The following is an 11237-nucleotide window of genomic DNA, read 5'->3' as shown; positions in this document are numbered from 1 at the left end:
ATGCCCACTTAGGGACAGATTTTAAAAGCCGTACGCACGTAAATCCAGCTGGATTTATGCGCGCCGGGCCTATTTTCAAAAGATCCGGCGGCGCAGTAAAGCCCCAGGACTTGTGTAAGTCCCGGGGCTTGCAAAAGGGGCGGGGCATGGGCGGTCCAGGGGTGGGGTTGGGCCGGAGCCTCCAGGCACAGAGGTCAAGGAAGGAGGTGTGGAGGGGTATGGAAGTTCCCTCCAAGGCTGCTCCAATTTCGGAGTGGCCTGGGAGGGAACGGAGGAAGGCAGCGCAGCTTGGCGCTCAAGGTGCACAATTGTGCACCCCCTTGTGCGCGCCGACCTCGGATTTTATAACATGCGCACGGATGCGTGCGCATATTGTAAAATCGGGCGTACATTTGTGCGCGCCAGGTAGCGCCTCTTTTTACTGCGGGCCCTAATTTGCATAGGCCACCCTCCTGAATCGCACGCCCAGGAGAGTGGCCTGTGCGCTCGCTGGGAGAGCGGGCACTTGCCGGCTTTCCTGCGCGTTTTTCTGTATTGGCCTGTAGGGAATGTCAAAATTGTGCTTTAATTGCTTGGGTTGTAGTTCCCTATTTGAGTGTCTTGTGTGCCATTTGGTTGGGACACAGCCATATCATAGACATAATGAGGATAATTTTACAACTCTGCATGTTGGGGGTATAGGCTGCATGTGCCTTTTACTTGCAGATTTATCTCAGATTTTCAAAGCAAACTTATGCACATAACCTTGCTTGGGAACGTCACACATAAATGCTGTGATCTGTGCACAAACTCACTTGCACAAACAGATACCCTCTCTTCGGAGGATGTAACTTGTACAGGTGAATGTTCATGCATACTTTATAAAATCCTAACTTTATGTCTCTAACTTCCAAGTCTGTCCAAGCTCTGCCCCTTGGAATGTTCCTGTCCAGTTTATGTAAATTCATGCGAGTAATTTTATATGAGCTGAGCCCAGGGTTATTTTAGTATAGCTATTTATGTGCATAAAATGGGGTTTTATACAATTAAATGGCTTTAAACATTCAGGCCAATAAGCTTAGTCCTTAGAGGTGGGAGGGATGGCGGCTCATTGGTGGAGACGCCTCCTGTTAGCAGTAGAGTGTCACCGAACAGCTCAGTCTTCGAGAAAACTTGTCACCTGGCCTCATCCATCCAAAGTACTTGATTTGCCCAGGCAGCCTTCCTGGGTAGAACATGTAGGAAAAGGCAACACCCTCCCACTGTCCCCTGGCCCTAATTTGGATCAACAGCAAATCAGGCATTCTGTTTAGTCCTGTAAAACCGTAAAACTCTATTTTCTTTCCCAGACAAAATTGTGATTGAATGTAAACAATACAAGCCTATGTCTATAATTCCCCAAGGAAGATTGAGAACTTCAGCCCTTGACATAAAGGTTAACCTCTTTACACTCGCCTATGTTCTCTGGTACAGTGTGGTGCTGCCAATTATTGCACTAGCCTCTCTTTGTCATGAAGACTAAGTGCCTTCCATTTTCCTGTTGCTATCTCAACATGCCCCCTTCAGGATTTGGATCATTAAAGGGGGATTAAGATGGATGCTCATAATAACCACATCTCTATTGTTGAGAACTGGTTCAAGGTAAATAACATTAGTGCGTGAAGAAGCAGCCGTTTACGAGGTGAATTCACAGTGGCCAGAGCTGTTCATGAGACAGCAGCAAATGTTCTTAGGTGATGACTTTTTAAAGGCATTTCCATGAGTAAAATCGTGTTTTGCCCGTAAATATGGCCTCTTACAGAACTGCCCGCCTGCTATGCTGCTGAACTTACATGTGTGCGTCCTGTTCATCCGTTAAGTTTACCCAGTCTGAGCAGAGGTGTTGTGGGCCAGGGCAGAGCTGGGACGGGATTCGCTCCTTACGCTCACACTTTAACATTTTCAAAAGCACGGGTGGAAAATTTTCCGTGTTCATAACAGCAGATGTTACTGGGTGCTGGTGGGATAATTTTCAAACGCAGACTTCTGCACTTATGAAAACTGATGGAAATTAAATGCATTTTTGTCGCCCTACAGTTAAAGAACCGTATGGAGGAAGGGGAGGGAATTTCACTCATTTTTTTTGAGTGCATTTATTCAGTAGACATTTTACAATTTGGGGCTCTGTTTTTTTTTTTTAACAGTTTGTTAAACAATTGAAATTTCCTTTTAGCTCCATTTGAGAACATCTGCTTTGCATAAGGACAGCCAATTGCCAAGGTTGTTAACTGGACTTTCAAGATATTTTGGAAGTATGATATTATGGGATGCAGCAAAACTCCCTGCACTTCTCTCGAGCACTGGTTTTGAAGTACTAGACAACATATTTCATCCCGTCATTTATAAGTAATTGTAAAAGCAAGGACAGAACTCGGAGGGAACGGAGGCAGGCTGCGCGGCTGGGCGCGTATCTTTTAAAATCCAGTGTACTTTTGTTCGCGCTCGTGTATTTTTTTTTTTAATCTGCCCCTAAGTACGGTATTTAACCATGTGGAAATGAGAGAACCAATATATGACGGTATAGTTTATAGAAATCGATGCTTTTTTTTCATTTTTACCACCAAATAAATATCCGCTGTCTTCCTGGGTACAAAGTCATGCCCACAGACCTTGTACCTAATTTTCAAAGGGAAAGTACACGCATATGCCCCCTTTGAAAATTACTGTGGCTACAAAGTACCCTTGGACATTGGCTCCTGCCGTTTCTGTGCATACAGTGTTAGAACATAACTTGTGTAGATACGAAATTACAATCTGCATGTGCCGTTTTCTAATCCCCCTAAAAGCATGACCCCTCTCCCCTCCCCCGCCCCCAGAAATGATTCCTTTCCATCTGGCTAAAAATATTTGGGCCAATGAACCCTGTGCATACATTTAATTGGATGGAATGAAGAAAAATTTTAGACAGCCAATACACCTGGATGAATGCCTATTTACCTGGCTTTGAAAATTGTCCTTATTTTGCACAATTATTAAAGGCTTATGGGCAGATTTTAAAAGGGTGTGCGCGCACTACCCAGCGCGCGCAAATGGACACACAATTTTATAACATGCGTGTACAGGCACGCACATGTTATAAAATCGGGGGTTGGCACGCAAGGGGGTGCACAATTGTGCACCTTGCGCGAGCCGAGCCCGTGCTACCTTCCCCCGTTCCCTCCCAGGCCGCTCTGAAATCGGAGCAGCCTGGGAGGGAACTTCCCTTCTCCCCCACCCCACCTTCCCTTCCCCTAACTCTCCCACCCCCCAGCCCTAAGCTAACCCCCCCCCCCCAAAAAAAAAATTGTCTTACCCAGTTACGCCTGCCTTGGGCAGGTGCAAGTTGTTTGTGCCGGCCGACTGCCGGCACACGATCCTGGGCACAGCGGCAAATGGCTGCTGGGCCTGGAGGCTCTGGCCCCGCCCCTCCCCAGACTTCCCCACCCATTTCCCCGCCCCTTTTTGTAAGCCCCGGGACTTATACGCGTCCCAGGGCTTTACACGTTCCGCCAGGCCTTTTTAAAATAGGCCCAGCACACGTAAGGCCAGTTATGTGCGTAAATCCTCTGGATTTGCGTGTGTAACCTTTTGAAAATCCTGCCCTTTATTAACACTTACTTTTAAGTGCACAAAAGGAGATCAGCTCTTCAAAACATTAGAAAAACATTTGTGAGCATGAGATGGTGCTTCCTGAAAAGGCGATTTCTGGGATTGTGTCTAGATACTGTTCTGTAACAGTTCACAGTTCTAGATACTGTTCTGTAACAGTTCACTGGAGTTGCCCACCTTTGTATCAAAGACGACATGTAATAATGACAATGATGGTGATGATTTACTACACAAGCGAAAGTTTCCCCAGATACTATATTTTCTCAGAACAAGTAATAATTTTGAGGAGCCTTCTGCTTTTCTTTTTCTTTTTGACAAATACTGTATTTGATTTAAAAGAAATGTTTGAAAATAAAGAACCTGATTTCGAAAAGCATTTACACACTTAAAATTGGGTTTTACACGTGTTAATGAACTTTACCCATATAAGTGGGCTTTTGAAAATTGCTACAATATATGCCAATGAATTTTTCCATAGAATAATTGCATGTAAGTGTACTTTATATAGACGTAAATGGCTTTTTAAAATTGCCTTGATAGTAGTTACATTTACATGTGTAACTCCTTTGAAAATTACCTCCAAAATATGGAGGATTCATTGGTTTTGCCAGAGCTTTGTAGATGCCTAGAGAAGGACCAAAAAATAAGCTGTGTTTCAGAGCACAGGGAGAGGAGGGCAGGGTTGGAGGTGAGAAATTGGGGGGAGGGGTCTCCTCTTTTACATCTAGGGTGTGGCTGAGGAGGCAGAGTTATTTATTTTATGCATAAGATTCTACATGTGTAACAGTGAAGTCGATATTCAACAACATTTGTCCAGCTAAGCTGGATAAATGGTGGGATTTGAAAATTCCTGCTGGCTGACCACCTCCAAGCTATCTGGCTAAGTAGTTAATGGGTAAAACTTAGCGGGATCACTTGGAGGCATTTTGGTGGTGTTTCTGGGCAGAGTTAAGTCAGCTGGATAAGTTATCCGGCTAACTCCAATATTTAGAGTTAGCCGGATAACGTATCTAGCTAACCTTGGTTGTGCTTTGGAGCATTCCTAAAGTTAAGCCAGATTAATTTATCTGGCTAACTTTAAGATGGCGGGATACCTTCAATGGTGTGGCTGCACCCCTGAATATCCCAACATAATTAGCCAGGTATGTTTATTTCATTAAATTTGTCAACCGCCACTTGGCTGAATATGGATCCCATTGCTTTTCTAAGGCAACAGCTAAGAAATGTATTGCTGAGTTGCTACCTAGCCCCGTGAAAAGCCTCTTAACCACTGGCAGTGTTTCTTCATTGAAAGGGAAGTCTACGTCGCTTGCTATTTATAGACCTTTGCATATATGAAATGATTTTATTTTTTTTTTTTGTGGGAGCCATTATTAGCAATTCTTCCTTTGGGGAAGGAGAAATGGGTTTTATATTCTGCCTTTTTACTTCAGCATTTACGTCAATCGGATTTTTTTCTGCTTCTTGCAAAAGTCTTTGCTCGTGTTCTGTGAAGATGGATTCAGTTTTGTTTATGTTGCTCTAAGCGATGGAAGAAGAGACACCCTTGTGTCCCTGGGCATATTCAGTTCTGCTCTCTGTATATGATGTACTGCATAGTTCTGGGTTTAACAGCTAATTAATTACAGTACCAAAAAAAATAAAAATAAGGAAGATAGCTGTTGGAGGGTGAAAGAAAATTTCCATTTTGCAGCTGTGGGTTTTATTTTTTTGCAGGTAATTAATTATGGAAAAAAATAAGGAAGTTGTTGTTGGTGCAGATGTGTGAACACATTATTTTGAACTGTGCGAAGGTGTGATCAGTCATTACTGTGCATGCACAATTTTCTCTGCCCCAGATGTAGAGCTTGGCTTGTGTAGAATTTTCCTGGGATTTGGCAGTCTTTCTTTGAAAAATATAAAACGGCCTTTCTGTCTCCTTTGTTCAGCACTCTCAGTTTGTCTGCTTTATGTCTCTGTTCCTTTCTCTCCTGTCTTTTTTTTTTTTTTTAATATTTCCATTTCTGGAGAGGATTAACACTCAACAATCAACTATAGATAACGGAAAAGAACCTTCTCCCAACAATATTATCACTTTCAAGAAAAAGGGATACTGTTTACAGAGAGGTCCTCATCAAAGCAGAGGGAGGCAAAAGAAGAAGAAGAAGTTACGTACAGATCAGAAGTAGAACATAAATAGCAGAGGAGAAGAAAAACAGATCAAGCAAGCCCTGCCCCCCAGGCCGTGCAACTTTAAACCAGTTGGAAAGACACAAAGAAACATAAAGGCAGCGTCTCAAGGTCCATCTGTGGAAACAGAGCTTATGTCACGGGAATGAATAGCATGCTGGATCACAAATTCAGGGAGGAGGGTGGGCTCATTCATCAAGTCGCGTTAGGGCGTTAGCGCCCTAACGCCTACGTTAACACATGCAATAAATAATGTATCGTGAGATGCATATGCAAATTTTAAAATTTTGGGCGGAGTAAATTAAAATGAGGGGTGATTAGCGTTGTGTGCGATATCACGGGATTTAGCGCTGGAAATAACTCCACTTGCCGTTGGGAATCCCGGCCATCCCCCCCTTACCGTCGGGCTTGCCTCCTTCCCCGCGGCCTGCTCCGTCCCGGCTCGGGCCTCGTCGGGGCCTTCTCGTGGCGTTCTCCCCATGAGGGAGATGCCGCTGGCATCTTCGGGCGGCTCCGCCCCCTAGGCGTGCGCACGTCTGCCTGGGATTTAAAGGGGCTGCGGAGGGAAACTTCGGCCTGGCCCCAAATCCCACATCATCACCAGAGGCCTATATATAGGCTGCCTCAGACCTCCTTGCCTTGCCTTGGCAACAGGTCAACTCCTGGAGTATCTAGTTGCTGTATCCTGCTTGTTCCTGACTCTGTTCCAGCCTTCCTGCCCGCTCCAGCTCCTTTCCTGTTCCCGTGTTCCGGTTCCTACTTGCTTACTTCTTCAATTTGACTTCGACCTAGTTCCTGGTATCGTCTGTCTGCTGCCCGTCCTGACCCTTGGCTTGCTTTCTGGCTTCATTTGTCTTCTGCCTGCCCTGACCTGTAGCCTGCCTCCTTGTCTTGCACCTCTGCTGCCTGCCTTGACCCCTGGACCGTCTCCGACTTCCCAAGCCTTCAGCCTGCCTCGACTCGGACTGTTCTCTGGACTCCTCTTCGCCAGGAGACTTTCTCCTAAGTCCTGCCGGCCCCGGCACCCAAGGGCTCAACCCTGCGGGGAACGAGGGCTGGTATAGGTGAAGGTCTTGTCAGGTCTCCTGGTCCTGATCCGCCTCCCGGCTATGGGAACCGCTGCAGGCCTTCCTTCAATGGGCCCTCCAAACACTCTAGCCGGCCCAAGGGTCCACGTCCACAACATCTGCTGAAACAGGATTTGCAATACAATACATATCTCTAATCCCATGAGAGAGAGAGAGAGAGTGCATCAAGCTAAGTCGAGAGTACAATGTACAAATCTCATCTTTTTATACCTTTCCTCACTCCAAATCACATAACATCTTCACTGATGGTAACTGCGCTGTTCATACCTCTGACTGTGCATGTAAAACTGTCCCCCAAAAAATTAGCTCACCCCGAGTTACAAGTTGCCCCTCTTATAGTGGTATAAATAGTTTACTTCTATAAGAGCCTTATAAAGAGACTCTCTCTCTCTTTCTTTCTCTCCAAAGTTATCACAGGCATTATTCTTTTACTTAGCTGTGTTAGGTGTTTACCGTGCAATAAACACGTTAACGCAGCAATAAAATGCATTGTTTCAAAAACTGTGCCTTACTTCATACCCAGTATCGCAGGCATGGTAAGGAGCTGCTTTGCGCGCATATGCTTTGCACATGCATGCAAAGCAGCTCATTACCGGGCAGTATGATATAAATAAAATAACGTGACTTGCCGGAAAACTCACAAGCTGCATTATTTTCAGGAAAGTTAGCCACAACTCTGGATTTGTAGTTAAGTTGCCTTGGAACCTAATGTGCATCCTTATGCCCCCACAGGCCTATCCCTAAAGGAGCCGATCAGCTCTCACAGTGACCCCTCCTCCTAGAGTAGAAAAACCCCAGGGATGTGGTAAGACCTCCCTATCACTGCCCTCCACCACCCTCTGAGGCGGCCCTAATATTGGAAATAAAATATAGCTAAAGAGATTGTGTGCACGCACCTCCCCTCGCTTACTAATTCTGCCCCATTTTTGAAAATTCTCCCCCCCCAGGATGAAAACCCCCTTCTTCTACTCTAGTCCCCCCCCTTACCATACCTTCAAAATCCCGGGTGTCCTAATGGGGCCGGGAGCAACCCCTAGGCCCCCAACCCTACACAATCACTTTTATTATGGCACTGGCTGGCGAAATTTCTACTTTAGCACCTAGGGTAAAGTATTTCACATTCCCACCATATGTGGCACACATAGTGCCCTCTTCCCTCATTTTTCCAACCCCCAATCACTCCAACAATTCTTTTTTCACCCGTAGTACCTTTTTTCTACATATCCTAGGAGGTGTCGAGTACCACTCGGAATGCACCTTGTAACTATTCTTCGCTAGATTTGCTGATGGTGACATTCTTGACACTCTTTCCCTTACCTCTTTCCGCTCATCCTCCAGGAAATCCCTTTTTCTTCTCCCATGTCCTGCAGGCTTGAATTTACCCCACCCCCTGCCGAAAGCAATACCTTACACAATTTAGAAATCAACCCTTTCAAAGGGTGCGTTTTGAAGCAAATAGTTGCAAACTGGGTTCTATCACTCTCTATCACACCTCTAATCTGCTTGCAGTGTCAAAAGTGTCTCAGCTGTATACGGTGCAGATCCAAAATAATCCACTGCATGTAACTGAGAAGCTTCCTGCAGCGAGAGAGATCACCAAACACCGCCCCCCCCCCCTCCTGCAGACCGCACATGATCCCCACTATGGGAAATCCATTCGAGCACAGTCCCGGCTGGAACTCCCTATTGTGTCTAATCGGGGTTCAGCCGAGCACAGTTGCCTTGTGGTATCGAGCGTACCCTGACCGAGTCCCGGATTTTGACAGAGTTTAAAGTGTGTGGGTTCTTAGAAGCCTTCAGTTCTCTGCCACGTTTGGGGATCCGTATGTTAGGTCTTACGGGTTTTCCTTTTAAGTCTTCCTGCTCTGACCCACTGTTTAGCTTTTCCTCCCACTTGTCATGCCTCCGTCACCGTAAGCTGTGATGCCAAGTCAGGCACCCTTAGGTCCTCTTGTTGCTGGGGTGGACGTAATATTTTCTCTGATGGCCTGGTGGTGGTGCTGGGGTGGGGAGGGGGGAAGGTAGGGCCACCGTTTCCAAATAGTGCAAAATAATTTCCTTTGAATAAGTTGGAGTTATTTTCTTTGGCACTGTCTGAAAATGATAGCAGAAAAGAGGAAGGATTGCCATTTTAATGCTTGCTACCCACCCCATCAAATATAGATTATATTTTCTCCAGGTTTCCAGGCATTCAGGTAGGCATTTGATAAGAAAGTCATGGCTGATTTGAAATAGGTTTTCTCTCTTGATCCCCAACTTCACCGCCAGGTAATTTAACTAATCTTTGCTCCAACTGAATGGAAACTTTTCCTGTAGGTTTTTCATTTCCAGCTCTGATAGGTTGATATTCCATATTTCTGATTTGCTAGTGTCAATCTTAAATCCCGCTACTTTTTCAAAGTATTAAAGGCCCTAAGATGTGGAATAATATTTCTCCTGATTTGAGGAAAATGGAGGAGTTGAAATTTAGGAAACATTTTAAAACGGAACATTTTAAACAAGCTTATGCAGTGTAATATCAGAATTGTTAAATATCATAATATGTTTGTGGTGTGATAAAGTTTATGCATGTTTTACACTGTAAGCCGCATAGATTAAAAATGTTAAATATTGCGTATTATAAATGTAATAAATAAATAAGTAAAGTTCTATAATTCTTAAACTAAAATGGGGAAAGCCAGAAGTTCATGCTTTGTAATTCCTAACCTACTGTGCTTTATTCTGATGTTAATATTGCAATCCGGCAATAACAAACTGAATTTTAATTGGGTGGAATAGAAATTAAAAAAAATAATAAATAAATAGCAGGAACTACAAATCCATAGATGGAATGGGATAAAAGCAGGGTTGGATCAACCTATTCTAAAAAAACTGGAGGCAACTGTCAACCCTAGGAGTTTCGAGGTGCCAAAAAGCGGAATATAAATCAATAAATAATAATAAAATAATGAAACAAATAACTAAGACGGTAACTTTTATTCTGGTGCACGTTTGCCGGCGCGCGCACATGGATGCGCCCATTTTATATGGGTGTGCGCAAATGCCACGTCTACCGATAAGTGGGGGGATTTTGTAAAGTACGCACACCGACGCCAATACCCATTTCCCCAGTCCTTTCCCAGTTTGCCCATTTAAAGGATAGGACTTGCTTACTCCCCCAGCCAACGAGCCTCTCTTTTTCCCCACCTCCCCCAACCCTTGAAACCCTGCTGAGTAGCTTAGTGTTGCGGCTCCGGGTCGGCCCCGGCCGCTTCACCTACCTCCGCGGGCTTCCGGGGCTTCCCGGCCCTCCTCGGGCCTCCGGGGGCTCTCGCCGCGGCGTTCTCTGCGTCCCCACGCAGCACTCGGGCCTACCCCTGCTCCCACCACGCGGCTCCTGCACCGCCGGAGCAGCCGGCGTCTCGCCGCGGCTGGCTCCGCCCCCTAGGGGCACGCGCGCGTCTCGGCCCGATTCTTAAAGGGCCAGGCGCGGGAAATCACCTCCTGCCTCCTAGTGACGTCAGACGCTGCAGGGCTATTTAAGCCCTGCAGTCCCTCTCCTCAGGGCCTTGCAACGAGGTTTCCAGGGTTGTTCCTGTCTCCAGTTGCTGCGTTCTGTTTGTTCTTCTTCCTTGACTCCTGACTCGGATCGGCTGACGTCTCTTCTTGGCTCCTGACCCCGGACTGGCTTTTGGTATCTTCTGGCTTCTGACCCCGGACCGGTTCACGTTGACCCTCTGGCTTCTGACCTCGGACTGGCTTACGTTGACTCTCTGGCTCCCGATCTCGGACTGGCTGACGGTGATCCATTGGTTCCTGACTCTGGTCCGGCGAGCAACGACCCTTCGGCTCTCGACCTTGGACTACAGCTGACCAGGCCCCCGCGGGCCCTCCTAAGTCCCAGCGGCCGGGTCCCTACGGGCTCCTCCTGGGGGGACTCCGGCTTCCAGGGTGAATCTCCTAAGTCCCAGCGGCTGAACTCCTACGAGCTCCTCTCGGGGGAGGATCGGCTTCCAGGGCGAAGGTTTTCTCAACACCGAGTCAGCGCCACCATCACCTCCATCCTCGCTGGGGCCCTTGGTCGCATAGGGCCTCCAGAGTCCCGTCTTCGACCTGCCACCAGTCTGTCCTTGCCGCCTCCCGGTCGGGGTCGCTGCTTCTACCACCTACAGCAGCTCTTCCTACGGCTCCGATCGGCCCAAGGGTCCACGAATCCTACACTTAGTTTTCTTTGTTTTTTCTGCTTACGCCTCCTCCGTAGCAGAAGTAAAGTTACGCGGTAGGGGACCCCTGCGCATGCTCCTGCCTGTAAGTACTTACGCGCACATTGTTAATTACGGATCCGAACCGTCTATGTCCCACCCGGATCCTGCCCAGACTCCGCCCATTTTTTTT

The sequence above is a fragment of the Rhinatrema bivittatum genome, chromosome 8 (assembly GCF_901001135.1).
Source record: "Rhinatrema bivittatum chromosome 8, aRhiBiv1.1, whole genome shotgun sequence".
Taxonomy (NCBI): Eukaryota; Metazoa; Chordata; class Amphibia; order Gymnophiona; family Rhinatrematidae; genus Rhinatrema; species Rhinatrema bivittatum.
Note: the sequence above shows the minus strand (reverse complement) of the source record.